Source organism: Leopardus geoffroyi, chromosome D2 (genome assembly GCF_018350155.1).
Source record: "Leopardus geoffroyi isolate Oge1 chromosome D2, O.geoffroyi_Oge1_pat1.0, whole genome shotgun sequence".
NCBI lineage: Eukaryota > Metazoa > Chordata > Mammalia > Carnivora > Felidae > Leopardus > Leopardus geoffroyi.
The window spans coordinates 46,264,835-46,279,396 of NC_059334.1; the positions used below are offsets into that span (position 1 = coordinate 46,264,835).

General features: G+C 48.5%; 1 long non-coding RNA gene across 1 annotated transcript; it reads right to left on the bottom strand.

The window, feature by feature from the left end:
• Nucleotides 1–661: 661 nt before the first annotated feature.
• LOC123577505 lies at nucleotides 662–11,693 on the bottom strand. Its single transcript, XR_006701885.1, has 5 exons — nucleotides 11,589–11,693; nucleotides 6,624–6,753; nucleotides 6,218–6,324; nucleotides 5,446–5,557; nucleotides 662–1,044 (listed from the first exon to the last, which is right to left on the bottom strand). It is a non-coding gene; the product is annotated as an uncharacterized LOC123577505 (long non-coding RNA).
• Between the last annotated feature and the right edge of the window lie 2,869 nt (nucleotides 11,694–14,562).

The following is a 14,562-nucleotide window of genomic DNA, read 5'->3' on the forward strand; positions in this document are numbered from 1 at the left end:
TTAATAGACTCTTTAACCTTTACGGGGTTCTCGGGTGCCTGGGTGACTCAGTTGGCTGAGCGACCGACTTCGGCTCAGGTCATGATCTCACGTTTCGTTAGTTCAAGCCCGCATCGGGCTCTGTGCTGACAGCTCAGAGCCTGGAGCTGCTTCGGATTCTGTGTCTCCCTCTCTCTCTGCCCCTCCCCCGCTCATGCTCTGTCCCACTCTGACTCAGAAATAAATAAACATTAAAAAAAATTTAAACTTTAAAGGGTTCCTTGTGCAGATTAGCAATATATTATATATATTAACAGTCAACATTTTCTCTGAATATACATTTCTAAAATAATCCTTCATAATTATGAATGTGATTGAAATATGAACGAAAAATTTCCCAATATGGATACATTATTAAAAGCCTATTTAATCGAACTTCCCAAATAGTTAATTAAAAGTACAGGTCAAATATATAAGATTCTCTCTGATGTCTTAAATGCTTTGTAGTGGAGGCTTATAGCGGTTGTCCATATCTGAATTCTCTCTTCCTGTGTGCAAGGACCTTGCAGTTTGGCATGAAACTTTGGCCAATTCTGGCTGATGAGATAAGACTAGAAATTAAATGCACCTCTTCTGGGCTAAAACACTAACTTGCCAGAAGGAAACTCTTCAATGCCCTCTTGCCCTAATTCAGTGTGTTAGTTATTTATCACTACATAACAAACTACCTCCAACACTTAGTGGCTTAATATAGTAAATATTTATTATCCCACAGTTTCTGTGGGTCAAGAACTCAGAAACAGCTTAGCTGGGTAGTTTGGGCTCAGAGCCTCTCCTGAACTGAGAGTCACGATGGTGGCCAGGGCTGTGGTCACCTGAAAGCTTGACTAAGGCTGGAGGATCTGCTCATGTGATGGTTCACTTACATGATTATTGGCATGAGGCCTCAGTTTCTCTCTGACTGTTGGAAAAAGGCTTTTTAGTTTCTTGCCATTTGCGCTTTTCCATAGGATCGCTTGAAGGTTCTCATAACATGGCAACTGGCTTTTTCCAGGATGAGTGATCCTAGACAGAAGAAGGAGGAAGTCACAATGCCTCTTATGATCTGGTCTCAGAAACCACGTGTCATTACCACTGCAGCACTGTATTAATTAAAAGCAAGCCACCCAGTACATTCTGCACTCAAAGGGAGGGAGATTAGTCTTTACTTTTTGAAAGGGAAGTGTACATTAATTTGTGGTCACATTTTAAAACCACCACACTCACTGCATGTTCCAGGTGAGGTAACTAACTATAAGGCCGTGGAGCCTCTATCAGTCTGGGTCCCTGGGTGACTTACTGGAACAGAGAGCCCTTTGATGAACCAAGATGTACATGGAACATGAGATAAAGTCATTGGGATGTTGAGATTATTTGCAGTTACAGCATAACCTAGGCTGTCCTGACTAGTAGTCATTTTAAGATGTAAACATTAACACGGGTGCCTGGGTGGCTCAGTCAGTTGAGCATCCAGCTTTTTATTTCACCTTGGGTCATGATCCCAGAGTCATGGGATCAAGTTCTGTCTCTGTGCTGAGTGTGGAGTCTTCTTACGTTTCTCTCTCTCTCCCTCTGCCCCTCTCCCTCACTTGCTCACTCTCTCTCTCATATATATATATATATATATATACATATATATATATAATGTATATATATCTCATGTGTGTATATATATATCTCATGTATGTATATATATGTCTCATATATGTGTATAAATATATATCATATATATCATATATATATCATGTATGTATATTAACAAAACCACAATAATTGATATGTAAAAGTGGCCACACAATCACGAATCCCTTACATTGACATGGTTATTATCTTTACTTGTAGTATTCCAAAGATTTCATTTTTTACACCCACATGGGACTTCAGTAATTCTATCGGATCCCAATAAGTTTAGCAGATCTCAAAGTAAATGCGTGTATACCACTTCAGAAGACAAGAGGTCGCCGATTCTGATCTAGGACAAGTTTGTATAGTCCACAGTGATCCAAACAAAGTTACTGGCTGAGTTCCTTCAGATAATGAAGTTCTATTTGTTATATCCGGACGTTAAAGCCACTGCTTTTCAAAATCTAAATTCAGAGACTTAGTTTTTTGAAACTTGGTGTCTTTCCCAGAAATGATGTATTTCTAAAAGTTTCTTATGGCTAGCACTACCTAAACTATTGTCCTGTCATTATGATGAATTGGCCTACTCTATAAATATTAACTGGAAACTTAAGTATGCCTTATCAATATTGCATTATAATTAGTAGGGTCATCTTGAGGTCCCATCTATTAGGAGTTGAGAGATGGAGTATGTGTAATGTTCAATTAATTAATTATCTTAGAATACTCTGTGGGATTCTCTGTTTCATTAATTTCTGTGTGGGACCACAAGAGCAATCAATTTCTGGACTTTTCTTCCACCTGCTTATTACATGACACAGTACCCATGGTTGAGGGATTATTTTCGTTTATTTATAGCTCCCTGTGTTTATTCTTTCTCATCAACAGAGAGGGTGAGAAACAGAACTCTATACTTTGTAAATAGACGTATGCTTCATAGAAAAATAAATACAACATAATCTTCCACTTATTAAAAGCAATACAATTAAACATATCTTAATACATGCGTTCTTCTTTTGCACACATTATATTAACCGTCTTCTTTTTTTTAATGTTTATTTATTTTTGACAGAGAGAGCATGAGTGGAGGAGGGGCAGAAAGAGGGGAGACACAGAATCTGAAGCAGGCTTCAGACTCTGAGCTGTCAGCACAGAGCCCGACGCAAGGCTCGAACTCACAGACTGTGAGATCATGACCCGAGCCGAAGTCGGACGCTCAACCAACCGAGCCACCCAGGCGCCCCTTGGAGTAACTGTCTTCTTTTGAATGCTATTATGATTTCGTGGCCTTCCCCAAAATCATTTGGTGTCAGGCAACCTTCATTAGTATTTTCTTTTTCCCGATCATCTTGGTTGATGGGATCGCTTCAAAGCTGCTGCTTTGTCCATTCCCTAGCAACTTTACTGTCATTTTTTGAAAGCGGACATATTTATAGGCATGAAAAAACATCTTCCCTACTCAGTAATACTTCCGCAGCCCCCAGATTTGAGAACAAGAGTCCTGCCTGATTCCTCTTGGTGACAAATAGCACTGAAGACCCAAGCCTGAACACCAAGGCACACTAGAGCTATGACGGGTTCTGCAGCTGTGTGGCCTGGATTCATTCTCACCTTCCTCCCTACGAGGACTCTGACAGCATTCAGGTGGCAGTGTTCTCGGCCAGACATACTGACCGTTGAGGATGCTTGCAGCTGAAGACGACCCAGGCTGGCCTGGTCTGGGCTACCATCATCTCTTGCTTGGATGATTTTAGTAGACTTCTGTTTCCTCCTTCCTCCCCAACCTCAATTTTGCTCATAATGTACAGACTAATTCACTCACAGTGTAGCCTGGGTCATATCAGTCTTCTGCCAAGATTCTCCCACGGCCTCTACCCAACAAAGGGAAAGCAACACTCCTACAGTGGCCTCCGAAACCCCTCACCATCTCTCCCACCTACTTGCCCTTCATTTTCCTTCTTGCTCACCCGTGTCCAGAACAGCTGGTTCTCTTACCGCTGGTCTGGGACAGCTAAGCACATTGGGGCCACAGGATTTTGTCCTCGCCACCCCTCTGGAGGGAAATGCTAAAATGCTCTTCTCCCAGGGTTTCCACACAGACCACCCTCCCTAAAAAGGCCCTCTCCCTTCTTCATCCTCTCCTTCTCCTAAGCCTGCTCTGCTTTCCTTAACAAAACGCATCGCCGTTTGTTCATTGCTACTCCCCGCCAGGAAGGTGCTGAGCCTCGAGGTGAAAAGGGCACGCCTGCCTTGTTCCCTGCCCTGTCCTCAACTCTGAGGACAAATAACACTCAATTCAGAGTAGGTCTTCCACAAATATTGTGGAATGATGGGGCGCCTGGGTGGTCCAGTCTGTTGGGTGTTTGACTCTCGGTTTTGGCTTAGGTCATGATCTCACGGTTCGCGGGATCAAGCCCTGCGTCGGGCTCTGTGCTCACGGCACAGGGCCTGCTTGGGATTCTCTTTCCTCCTCTCTCTCTGCTCCTCCCCCACTCCTGCTCTCTCTCTCTCTCTCTCAAAATAAAGAAACATTTAAAAAATATTTGTGGAATGAACGACTACATTAAACGGATGGATAAAGATGTGGCTCTCCGGGTTGTGATGTGTCGGGCATGCTTTGAACATGGAGCAACACTCTCAGAATAGAATCCAGGTCCTAGTCTTCCGCCAAGACTCTGCAATGGCCTCTCCATTCCTACAAAGTAAGAACGAACTTCCGTACAGACACCTCCAAAGCCCCGCGTGATCTGAATATTAAAAGCATGTCTTAAACATGAAAAAGAATTAAAGTCTACTTCTAATTTCCCTCAGGTATCCACTTCATTGTTCTTCAGCAAAACAGCAGCGTGTGCGGAAAACCTTTCCGAGTCCTGTGGGATCCACACTCCTGACGCACAGTTGTCCCACATTGCATAAGCTTCGTGCCCGCTGACTCGCTCCAGGCCTCACAGCCTGTCCTCACGGCATGCTGGGCCTGGTGTATCTCTCAGGGTAGACCACCCCCGTGTGACGGTCTTGTGAGCTCTGGTGCCTTCGAGAACTGCTGATGTGAATGACCCATAGGCAGTGCTCGTCCTTCTGTGTTACTGCCTTGGACTCCCTGTATAAAGGTCCAGAGGGCACAGCATGACAGGTGGTGCAAGTGAGAATGACGTCAACTTGGTATTTCTTTCTTTCTTTCATTTTGTCCCACAGCTAACTGGAGCAGGCTGTTATTCTAGCTTAGTATTAGAAAGAGCATCTGACTCTTGACTTTGGCTCAGGTCATGATCTCGTGGTTCGTGGGTTCAAGCCCCTCATTGGGCCCTGCCCTGACAGTGCAGAGCCTGCTTGGGATTCTCTCTCTTCCCTCTCTCTGTCTCTGCCCCTTCCATGCACACACTCTCTCTCTCTCTCAAATAAATAAATAAACTTTAAAAAAAGAAAGAAAGAGCTGCCCAACAAAGAGTTCTAATGGAATAGGAGATTTTAGCAGACAGTGAGTTCCCCATCTAAGCAGGTATTCCAGCACAAGCTGAAGCACGGGTTTTACCAGAGTTTCTGGCAGGTATACCAAGAGCAGGCCGCATGGATGCTCAGTCAGTTTCCCATCCTGAGCACCGGTCCCACTGCTGAACTCCCTCCTTCTGTGCTCCATTGGCTAAGTTAAATGGCAGTCCTGTCCCTCGAGAAAACCCCGAAAATCCAAGGGCCTGCCCGGTTACCAGGAGCGTACTCATAACCGAGAGACACCCTCATGACTTCTGCAGGCTCATTTGCAGACAGCGGCAGTGCCGAGGGGAGGGAAAAGCTAGAACCTCGTACCTCCCAATCATACCATATGGACGCCTTAGAGGTCCGGCTGTCCTCCAAACCAGTGAAATGAGGTTGATCTTCCCATCGGTTCTCGAGAATGCCTCCCTCCCCGTGGCTCAGTCTAGAGGATTGATATTTAAAAGTTAGTTTTGGCATCTGCTGGTATACATTCCTTCCAGATGTTACCCAAAGGTCCCAGGCCAGTTGAACTGACATGCAAGGCTCAAGAAAGTCCTACGACTTTGAATAGAGTCGCAATTGGCAGTGAGGCTACACTGTGCCTTGAACAGGGTTTTATTTGCTGAAAGCAGCAAAGACAGTTTTAGCCTGTCCTCAACTCTCTACTGGCCAAAAATATTATTTACATTTAAAGAAAAATAATCAACTGCTTTTTTTGGTGCTCACACTAATTTTCCCTCTGTTTAGACTGGGGTCAGTGCAGCTCTGTTTTCAGCTAACCTCGACATCCCCAGCCTTCTGGTCTCATCTCTAATTAAAGAGATAGGACCAATGGCATTTTCAATTTCTTTAAAAGTGTTCAATAAACAAGCGTACATTTCAACATGCAGCATTCTATTTATTCTAACTCCATTCCTCCCTTCATATTCTATGTCTTTAAGGGACTTATCTCCACCACCACCACCCCCCCCCCCCACACACACACACACACAAGCTTTCACATCTGACATTCATCCCAATTGGATGGGATGGGGATCCTGAGTTGAAAAACAGTGTCTCTTTTAGCTCGTCCAAATTCCTACAGAAATGAACAAAGTGGAACCTGGGAGTTCTTGGCTGGAAGGAATTTGTTGATGGAGATTAGGACCTAATGTTCTTCTTTCAGTTTTCAAATGTAGATCAAGAAACCGTCTGATTCTGGAAACTACCCTGTAGAAAAGATGGAAGAAATAATTTCTTTGTCACAGGGTCTGGGATGTCATATTTTAAACATACACAAGGATCTGTGCTTGCAAAGGATTTTTGTTTTAACATATTTTTGGAGCCATAAATGAGCTCAGTTACGTAAGTCTATTGGTACTTGCCTTCTTTCTTGTGCTGAAAACCTGATTTTGGAGATTGAGGGTGGGGAAAGAGAAGAAAATTTCAAATTGTATATATATATATATATATATATATATATATATATATTCAAATTGTATATATACACACATATTTCAATCTCTCACCTATTCATTTTGTGGCAGATTGGATTTCTGAAGACAGGTACAACAATATCATCTGTCCTACATGCTCCTTTACAATGTGACTTTGCCACCTTCACACGGACAGGTGTCTTCTCCTCTTGAATTTGGTGGGCTTATGAAAAAAAAAAAAAAAAACAGAAAGGAAAACAAAAAGACAATGCAGCTTCCTCCTCCACTGGAATGCTAGTACTGGAGACCAGAGCTGCTGTGTAAAAAGTCTGACTGTTCTGAAGCTGCCATCTTGTGGGGAAGCCCAGGGGACATGGAGAAACCACATGTAGGAACTGAGTGAAGGGGTCATCAGATGATGCCAGCCTTTTGCCATCAAGTCACTCCCACTTTTTCCAGGCTTCCCAGCAGAGGTCACAAACCTCACAAAGGAGAGATAAACCATCCTACTGCATTGTGACAGAATTCCAGACCCACAGCATCCATGGGCATAATACAATGGTGGTTTCACACTACCACGTTAAATTTTTATTTTAACACTTATGTGTTATTGAGATACAGAGAGAGACACAGCATGGGCAGGGGAGGGGAAGAGAGACAGAGGGAGACACAGAATCCAAAGCAGGCTCCAGGCTCTGAGCTGTCAGCACAGAGCCAAACTCAGGGCTCGAACTCACAAACTGCGAGATCATGACCTGAGCCAAAGTCAGACACTTAAACCAACTGAGCCACCCAGGTGCCCTTATGCTACCACACTTGTGGTGGTTTGCTACCTAGAAAGATGACCAGAACACCTTGCTTAACTTAGACAAGTAACATGCCCTGACTACCATGCTGGACACTGTGGCCACGGAGGCTTTGGCACAAACCCTGTCAATCTAGGGCATTGACCGGGCATGTGGATAGATGTAGACGAGCAACCCTAGAGGTGGAACCCAGTAGAACCCAGTGAGAACATGGGGCTGGGGGTCGGGGGTGGGGTCGGGGGAGCAGGTAGGAGTCCACCTGTTGGCAAGAATCCCAGAGGGTATCTGAGAAAGATGACATTGGATTGGCTTTGAGTAGGATTTGGTCAGCAGATGAAAATGAAACAGCTCTGGGTAGCGAGCACAGCCTATTCATGGGTGCCAAATCATGGAAGACTTGGGATGGAGAGGGAACTGACTTTTCTCTGGGCTCGGGCTCCGTGTACATGAGGAGAGGGGAGTACAGCAGGATGCAACAGCATCAGACACGGCTGGGTCACAAAAGGCCAGGGTACTAGGCCAAGGAGGTGACATGTGGCAGTGAGGCATTGCAGAAGATGAGGAGATAGAGAAGAGTATGTCCTGCATTTCTCCATGGAAGCCTGTGTGTTGGGGAATAGAGCCCATGACCCAGTCCATTTTCCGACTCGTTATGGCCCTGACATGCCAGGAACTTCTGGGCAGGCTCTTGGGAAGAATCCTGCATCCTGGATTCTCCAAAAGACCTCCTGGCTCCAGCCAATCAGGCTTGGGGGGGGGGGGCGTTCCTATGGCAGGGGACATCATTTCCTCTTCAGCAAGGAGGACGTGGACACTCTTCTCACATGGGCTTTTCCAACCATGTCACTTCCTCAAAGTAACACAGGGCTGGTTTCTGGCTGCTCCACGAGAGAGCCCATGACACTCCTGTCCCCAAGAGACGGCCGGGGCTCTGCTGCCTCCCACATCCTAAACAGCAAGCCTGGGCCAGTCTCAGGCAGAGGCCCCCAGCAGCCTCTCTCATGAGCTGTCTGGCCTGGGGCCCTCCCTGCCTTGCAACAGAAGCCGGGGCCTCCTGCCGAGACCATAGCTGCACTGAAACAGATCTGTCTTGGGGCCGCTTTGCTTTGAACTCTAGTGCAACCCCAACAGCGAAAAGTACCATTTACCTGAATGGCCGATCCTTGTATCCATGTGAGAAATTCAGCATAATGGTTGATTTACATTTACGGAGGGACTATAAGTAAACCCACATTTATGAGCACCCCCTCTGCGTTGGATCCTGGGGTAAGTTTCTCTCAGCTGCAAATCCTGGGCTGTAAGACCTGAACCTCAATGAAACTCAGTTTCCCAGAGGTGCTCAGTCTGTAGGGCCCAAGGCTGACTTGACAGACAGGCGCAGAAAGGGTTTGGCGTGTACCCAGTACTGAACAGGGCAGAGCAAATAGTCACGGCTATTATTATGACTTTACCCAAAGGCAACTCTGCGAAGCACTGTTATCTCTTCCTCATAGCTAGCCTGCAGAGGCTGAGGACTTTCCTGGGGCCACAGAGCTCTGAGTTCTTGGGCTGGACTCCAAACCCAGGTCTGCCCTCCAGGCTGGGCATCTGCCGGCGACCACCACCTCCGGGCAAGCAGGCTCGTCTTTTGCTGGGGCTTCTGTGGCAACCACTGGTGAGATCTTTCTCTTCTGCAGCTACAGCGGCTGGCTAACCCGGCCCCTTGCCATGTCACGCTTCCCGGGTTAGGACTGAGGCCCCTTGCTAGAGGGTCACTTCCAGATGCAGAGAAGAGACTGGTGGTGGCCAGGCCTGGGAGAAGGGCTGTAGAGAGCAGTTGTTTTACGGGTGTGGAGTTTCGGTCTGGGATGCTTGGAAAGTTCTGGGGACGAATGGTGGGGATGGCTGCCCAATGACATGAATGCACTCGATGCCATTGAACAGTACACTTAAAAATGGCGACAAGTGGCCACCTGGTTGACTCAGTCAGTTAAGCGTCTGACTCTTGCTATTAGCTCAGGTCATGATCTCATGGTTCATGGGATCGAGTCCCACGTCAGGGACATCTGATGCTCTGCGCTGACAGCAAGGAGTCTGTTTGGGATTCTCTCTCTCCCTCTGTCTCTGCCCCTCCCCCACTTGCACCCAAACTCATGCTCTCTCTCTCTCTCTCCTCTCTCTGTCAAAATAAATAAATAAGCAAATAAACATTAAAAATGGTAGAAATGGTAAATTTTAAGTTACATCTATTTTACCACACACACACACGAAAGATGCATCCCTCAACAGAAGAAGCCCAATCTTCCGAACTTGTCACATGAAACTTTTACAGAAGGTCATTTAGTCAGGCCCTGTCACTCCTACCAGTTTCGTCTGTGTCTGTCCGTCAGTCCTTCCAGTCTCTCCGTTACGCCCTGGAAGCCCAATCTTTTCAGCTTCCTTGTACACACACACCACACTATTTCTCCCTCGTTTTCTTATTCGGGTTGTTCCTCTGCCTGGGATTCTCCTTATTTCTGCCTTACCAAACTTCTGGAAGACTCTACCCAGGCAAGACCTTAGCAAGGAAGCCTTTCCCCACCAGGCTTCAGGGTCCTACCCACACTCGGCTCGGCCTGCTAAGGACTGTGGTGATCACGTCTCTCCCCACTAATGGGAAACTACCTCCTATGTCCTCCCTGTGACTCCAGCTCCTTGTACCAGGGGCTGGCCCCATGTCCACCAGGCTAAGCCAGGAAGCTACTGTCAAGGCAGCCAGCAGAGTGGCAGGCCTTGGGCTGTGACCTGTAGCCCTCCCCTGGGAGCAGAGGTCTCAGAGGGGACTGGTCAACTCTGGCAACAGTGGTCTCTCCCTTTGGGCAGTGACATCACATGGGGGCTGGTGGGCAGAGCTCCCGGGCAGGACTGGCAGCCCGGGCAAGGACTGGAGATGAGAGGGTAGGAAGAAGGTGGGGAGGTGTGCGTGTCACTTCCCTGCAGGGGTCAGCAGCGGAGTGTGATCTGGCACCCTGCCCAGACCGGTCTGAACCCACCATTCTGCTGTCTACAGGGAGACGGGGGATCCAGAACCGAGTGGTGACCTCCTTGCCAAGTAGCTACCACAGAATCCTACCCTTAGCATCTCCCCACAGCGAGTGTCTTTGGGGATGCCCAGCAAAAGAGTGATCCAGAGCATGAATCATGGAGCCAGCCCTCCCAGGTTGGAATTCAGGCTCTGCTGCTCTCTATGTGACCTTGAGCAAGCGGCTTAACCTCTCTGCACCTCAGTGTCCTCAACAATAAAATGGAGATCATAATAATAACAGCTACATCCTGGGACAGTTCAGTGCCAGACCCATGGACACCACTATGCAGGTCTTCGCTGGTATAATTATGACTGTGCTCCTGGCGTCCCCCTGCCAGCTGGTGGGAGGGTTTTGAATTACCATTTTGTAGATGACAGAGCCAAAGAAGCCAGGTGACTGCCACCTTGGGGACAAAGTCGGGTCACTGCTGCCTCAGGATAGATAGCTCACCTGACTTTTCTGAGATGGAGACACCGAGCTGGCTGCACAGAAAGGCCTGGAGCCTGGCTCCGGGGGGGGGGGGGGGGGGGGGGGGGGGGGGGGGCGGCTTTCCTGCCCTGCGCACAGCAGCCGCCTCCTGTCAGGGGCAGGTCTGGAGGTCTAGGTCTGAAGAGCAGGGGGCCTGGGGTCGGGGCAGGGTTGGGGGGGGGGGTTGGGCAACCAATGTCGCTCCCCACCCCCACCCCCCCACTGTGCAGGCTGGCCTGAGCCATGCTGGGGGAGGAGGGACCGCTTAGAGCCAGAAGATAAACATATTAACTGAACTTTCCATCTGTCATTTCAGAGAGTCATTTACTGCCTAGCTGTGGTTGGAAAAATTAAGTCCTTGTAATTTAGAGTCAACATTTCTCGCGGAATCATGTTAGACGAGTTGGCGGAGTTTGCAGCCTCCCAGCAGAGCCGCCTGCAATCAAAACAAGCTGGCTGCGGTGCGCTGCCTCAGCTACCCTGCCCGCGGCCCGGCAGGCCGGCCTGCGCTGGAAACCGGGTGCTGCAGGCCCCAGGGCGGGTGGGGGCTGCCTGGCCGTGGGCCACACAGGGAGGGCAGCAGGGACAGGCCTCGGCTTGGAGGGTGGAGCTCCAGCCCCCTGGGCCTTCCCCTCTCTGCCTATTGCAAAACAAATCTTCCCCCGTGCTGGGTGACCTGGGGCTGTCCTAACAAAACACCACAGACTGGGGACTTAAGCAGCAGATATTTATCGTCTCACAGTTCTGGAAGCTGGAAGTTCCAGACCAAGGTATGGACCCAGATGGTTTCTTCTGAGGCCTCTCTCCTTGGTTTGTAGATGACCATCTTCTCCCTGTGTCTTCAAACTGTCTCCCCCGTGTGTGTGTGCATCTGCGTCCTAATCTCTTCTTACGCTGACATCAGTCGGATTGGATTAGGCCTACTCTAATGACCTCATTTTACCTAATCACCTCTTTAAAGGCCCTGTCTCCAAATATAGCCTCATTCTGAGGCCCAGGGCGTGAGGGCTTCAACGTGTGGATTTAGGGGTACATAACTGTGACCGTAACACCCTGTAAACTGTCCATTCCAGAGTGGTTCGCTTTCACCCTACCCAGGAGAAACTGGGTTTGTTGGTTCCATTTTGCAGAAGAGGAAACAGGCTTGGGAAAGGCAGGTGGTTGCCCCGGCTCCCCCAGCCAGCTAGGGCACCTGGTGGGCCGGGTGGTGGGATTTCAGGTCCATGAGTTTTGCATCACAGCGTAGCTGTGTCCACCCCAAGGCCCCAGGCTGCTACGTGCCAGGCATCGCACAGACTCCTCAATCCCTGCAAAGGCTGCCGTGCAGAACGACAGGGGGGCTGCCTTCAGCTTAGGGCAGAACCGTCCAGCAGTGAGTGAAATGAGGGCTCTGGGCATCCATCCCTGGGGAGAGCCATGCTGAAGGCCCTGCTTGGGTTGGGATGGAGTCTTCCATGATGGGCTTTTCCAATATATAGTCTCCTCTTGCTATACCCACAGGTTTACCCACCTTGGAGGTCTTCCCCAGAGATTTTCCTGCTCAGTCTAGTTTCACTAAGTAAACCTTTGGGGCCCACAAAATGCTAGATCATTTCATTTTAAAATGATGGTTAAAATCACAGCAGGCTGCCCCAGAACCAGGGAGGCTCAACCCTAGACCTCACACAGTATAGTGGATATTTTAGGACTAGTCCAACTCCTCAGTTTGAGACGGAGAAGCTGAGGCCCTAAGTATAGCCCCGATTTATCAGACCTAATCGGTGGCTCAGGCTCTGGCTTTGGCATAGCCGTGTTGTGTGGCCTATCGGTCACGGGGCCATTTTGACTTCCCTGACCCAGTCTGGCAAAGGCTATCAGAACTGTGTGGGTGAAGCAATAGGTGAAGAGGAGAGGCATTCTTTGTGGTCCACCTGGACCCCAAGCAGAGCTGAGCCAGCCACAGGCACAGATATGCAGTGGGACATCCAAGACCAAAAGGTGTGTGTGTGTGGGGGGGGGGGGGTGGTATTAACAATGCATGACGGACTGGAAAGCTGCTTTCTCAAAGGGACTTCACTCCATCCTGCCTCTTCCCTCTATAGAGCCAGAAAGCGAGGCTCAGACTTGCCCAGAGCAACAGCCAGCTAAAGGGAAGAACTGGAACGCAAGACCCTTGACTCCAACCCAATACAGTCCCTGTGACTCAAAGCTATTCAAGTCCCCACGTGGTTTCCCAGCTCCCAGGGAAGAGGGTGGGGGAACATTTCTGAGTGATGGCTGATGGAGACTTCTGCATAGAGACCAGAGAGTCTGTTTCCCAAGAGCAGGGTGTGGGGGAACTTCTCTGACACCCCTCATGCAGTCAACTGTCAACCAAGGCCCCACTTCTTCACCACCTCCCCCCACTGCCCTCTGCTTCCCCTGACTGGTGAGAAGAAAATATTAATGTGGCTGCCCCAGGGATCCAAGGACTGGTAGCTCTCTGTGCGTGGTGTTGCCCTGCTCTGTTGGTCCTGCCGTCCTCCAAGGCTGCCCTGGCCCCTCTCTGTGCTGTCACACAGAGAAGGAAGGGCAGTGCCTGTGAATTGGAGGCTCCCATTTTCTGCTCAGAGATGCAGAAGGCTCCTCTCTGACCATGAGAACAAAGAACTCTCCTAGCAAAATGTGGCTCTTTTTCATGTCCAAGACAGCTTCGAGTGCCCTGCTTAGAAGCTCCCCCTGGCTATGCACTGAATCTGATCATCACAGAAATACAGACCCCCTGCTGTGGGAATTTGAAGATGTCCTTGTGATTACTGTCCCTGGGGTTCATGCCTTTTATAATTTCTTACCTTTGAGTGGAGACAGGACCCGCGAACATGATGCCATATTGGTCCAATGAGTAGGTTACATTATATGGCAAGGATTGTGCAGATATGATGAAGGTCCCTAATAGGTTGACTTTGATTGAATAACAGTGGAGATTGTCCTGGGTGAGTCTGAGTGTCTCAGATGAGCCTTTAGGGAGTTGGGCAGCCACAACCCTTCTACTGGCTTGAAAGAAAGCAAATAGCCATACCCGTGGAAGGTACCATGGGGAGGAGCCATGAGGTCTCTAAGAGCTGTGAGTGGCCTCTGGTTCACAGCTCCCAAGGAAGTGGGGACCTCAGTGCCACAACCACAGGTCCTGAATTCTACTAACAACTTGAATGAGCCCCAAACAAGAATGCTGATGGTTGACACCATGATTTCAGCCTGGTGAGCCCCTAGGCAGAGGACCCTCCCCTCAAACTGCACCCAGACTCTTGACCCCAGGAAACTGGGAGGTGTCTGTGTTATTTTAAGCCACTAAGGCTTGTGGTCATTTGTTACCCAGCAATCAAAACTCAATGTATCCTCTTGCAGGCTTCTACTGATAAATTTCTCAGCGCCTATGAAGTAAGATTTGACCTAAGCTTGGCACCTCAGTGGTGCCTCAATATATCTCAGCTCAAGCATGTTTGATAGGAAACGACTCTTATGACAACTGTATGCTTACAGTCGAAACACGATAATGGGACAGAGGTGGGAATAATGAGAGACGGGCAGGAGGGGGACAGAGAAAGAAAGAGAGAAGGAGAGAGAGAGAGAGAAAGAGAAGAGAGAGAGAGAGAGAGACTCCTGTAGCTTTCCCAGACATAGCGCTTTTGCTACAACAAATGCTGTTGTCTTAGTCTTCTTTTACTTCATTCATTTTTAAACCTCTTTTCTAATAGT